Below are 3,201 nucleotides of genomic sequence, written 5' to 3'. Positions count from 1 at the left end.
ATCTCCTGGATTTGTCCAAGGCCGAGGGGCTGGGAGAGACAGAAAAACCAAACCAAACAAAACCACTCTTGAAAAGTTGTCTCTCTGAAGTAAATAGTACTTTTGTCTTAAATTCACGCTAACTTGGAGATCAGAGACTTTCTTAGAAATAGGTTTTCACAAGACAGAGGACAAATGAAAGTTTATGTCTAAAGATATGGGGATTGGCTGGGGTTGGGGGGGACACTGAGACAAAGGGTTCAAAACACAAGCTCCATCAATTTCTAGTTTGCTACAGGACTAGCCCAGGCTGTTGTATAGACACTTGGAAACACTGACTTTGGTGAAATATCTAAGCTAGCCACGTGCACAATCGCTCAAAAATACTTTCTGGTTCCCTTGAAACACGATTTTCTTGATTTCACCAAATAAATATCTCAAAGTTATGACAGAAAGTTGAGGAAGTTATATGCTTGGAATTGCATTTATTATCAACAAGCACAACTGTAGTGCTTAGACTATAACAAGTACTATTCTAAGTGCTTAGCAAATATTAACTCACTTAATCCTCATAATGGCAAACCTGTAGGTAGGTATTATTCATAATATTCACCTTTTTTGGAGGAAACTGAGGCCCAGAGAGGTTGAAAACTTGTCTAATGTCACACAGTAAGCAGGTGGCAAAAACCCAGGATTAAAACCAGACCGTCTAGACTTTCACCACTTTGCTGTGTCACATTATTTAGGGAAGGGACAAAATTGACAAGACTCTGAACTAAAAGGAGAAGGGAGAAATGAGAAAATGAGTGATCCTAGAAACTAGAGAAGATTTAGCCTCAGAAATTTCTGGTGATGAGACCCGGAAGAACAAGAACTTGGTTGGAATATTAACTTGGGGTAGTATCTGAATCCATTGAGAAATGGTTTTGTTTTCCTGAAAATTCAGAAAGGCCAGTTGGATGAAGATTAATGAACTATAAAAGTAGAAAGGAAAAGAAGAAGGTGCCTTCAGTGAGACATCACCGCTTCCCTCTAAGTACTAGGGGTGGGCGTCCTGTGGGAAAGGATGGAGCCCTCTCTACAGGTTTGTCACCAGCATGAACAAGGAGAAACATGGCAACCATCGTCTTGGTTTTGATGATCCCTCAAAACCAAGGCTTCAGAATCCAAGAACGACCTGCTGTAGCATAACTACCGTGTGTCAGACATGCCACCAAGTGTGTTTCCAGTCACACATTTTTATTGGAGAAATAGTTCCTATGAGGTACGTGTTAGTTCCCTATGGCTGCTGTAACAAATTACTACAAATGTTCTTGCTTCAAACAAAACACACTTATTTTCTTATGGTTCTGCAAGACAGAGGTCCAAAACCAGTTTCCCTGGGCTGAAACCAGGAGTTGACAGGGCCGTCCATCCTCTGTCTAGAGGCTCTAAGGGAGACTCTGTTTCCTTGCCTCTCTCCTGAGAGCTCTAAGGGAGACTCTGTTTCCTTGCCAGCATCCCTTGACTTCTGACCCCATCACTCCAACCCCCACTTCACCATAACATTCTCTTTGGAGTAACAGCTCCCTCTGCCTCTGTCTCACGAGAACACCAGGGGTTACAGCTGGGCCGGTGCAGGTCATCCAAGAGAATCCCCCCATCCCAAGACACTGACTTTCGTCCCAGTGGCAAAGTCCCTTCTGCCATTTAAGGTGACATTCACAGGTTCCGGGGATTAGAATGTGAACATTTGGGGGCAACGGTATTATTCAGTCTACTACAAGGTAGACAGTATTATCTTTCTTAGATGCAGGAAATGAAGTTTAGGGAAGGATTTGTCTCAGGTCTACAATTTCCAGAGTAGAGATTTCAATTCTGCCAGTGAGACTTTAGGACACACTTTAAACAACTTTAATCTGTATCCTTAACTACTACATAATCCTGGGTTAAGAGTCACACTTAGGTATCAAGAACCAATTGAATACAACACTATGTACTGTCTCCTCTTTCACTTTATTTGCCTGGTGTATTCATGAATCTTGCCCGGAGCAGAAGAGTTCAGAAAATTGTTATGCAGGTTTACTAAGAGAAAGCATTTACTGTTTGATGTGCACGGAGTAATGGAAGGTTTTTTAAAATAGAATATGCCACCAAGTAGTGTTATCACCATTTGACATATTTAAACAAACAGACAACAATGAAAAGCTACAGATGCAAAGGTGTCAGGGACATGTCTAAAGGCAACCTGCCAGAAAAAGGGCTGGTGCCAGATGCCAGATGTCCAGGCCTCAATTCATCCTATCCACTCCTGATTAAGCACCTGTTCAGAGGGCTTGTGGCTCATCACCCAACACCTGAGCCTTTCTAGCCCAGCTTCAAGACGGAAATTAGCCGAGGGATCACATACACTGTACTAATCACTAATTCGTAATCTGCTACCCCCATCCTTTGTGGGACAGAACTGGGCACTTCTAAAATCCTTTTCCGCTTGAGAAAGAGCAGAGCAGCGTTCAGAGTAATCTTTGTCATAGAACAGTAAATAAAATTGTTGAACTATAGCTTTAGGCTTGCTAAATGAAATAGATTGCTCTAGGTGATTTTCAAGTGACTTACTTGGTACTGTTCACAAAATTGGCGGTTTTAACAATAGCTTAAGAAAACAAAGAGAATTGATTTTAAATAGTACTTGAAGGAGTTACTGTGGAAAGTATCTGTTCAGGAGCTCATGCTAAATGGATGTTCACAATCCCCATTGGACAACCAACGACTTTTTTGCAAGTGGCCATGTGAATTGCTGTCGCATACACTATAGTAATGACCACCTATCTAACTTGTTGTCCAAACCAGAAATCTTCTAACAATACTGGTCTCCTAATAAAAATAAGCACGAAGGTAACACACACTCGGCGTCTGCCACGTGCCTGTGCATGCATCTGTATCTCACCGAGCCCCCAGAACAGCCCCCAAGAGAGGGAGTCCGAGTGTCCCCATGCTGCTGGTGGAGAAACAGGCACAGGAAGCTTCAATAGTCTATCTACCGGAGATCACACAGAGGGTGGGAGAGCCCGTTTTTAAACCATCTGCCTCCAGTTCCAGGTGCCAGGAGCCAAACTCAGCCTACAGGTCTCTTCTGCTCGTCTGGAGGTGAAACCACGTGGCAGGATTAGTCAAATCCTGTCTTCACTCATCAAGGTAGCTTGAACACTTGCACGTCCTCCAAGGAGCATGTAGCATAAGCAA

The sequence above is a fragment of the Physeter macrocephalus genome, chromosome 12 (genome assembly GCF_002837175.3).
Source record: "Physeter macrocephalus isolate SW-GA chromosome 12, ASM283717v5, whole genome shotgun sequence".
In the NCBI taxonomy this organism is placed as follows: domain Eukaryota; kingdom Metazoa; phylum Chordata; class Mammalia; order Artiodactyla; family Physeteridae; genus Physeter; species Physeter macrocephalus.
Note: the sequence above shows the minus strand (reverse complement) of the source record.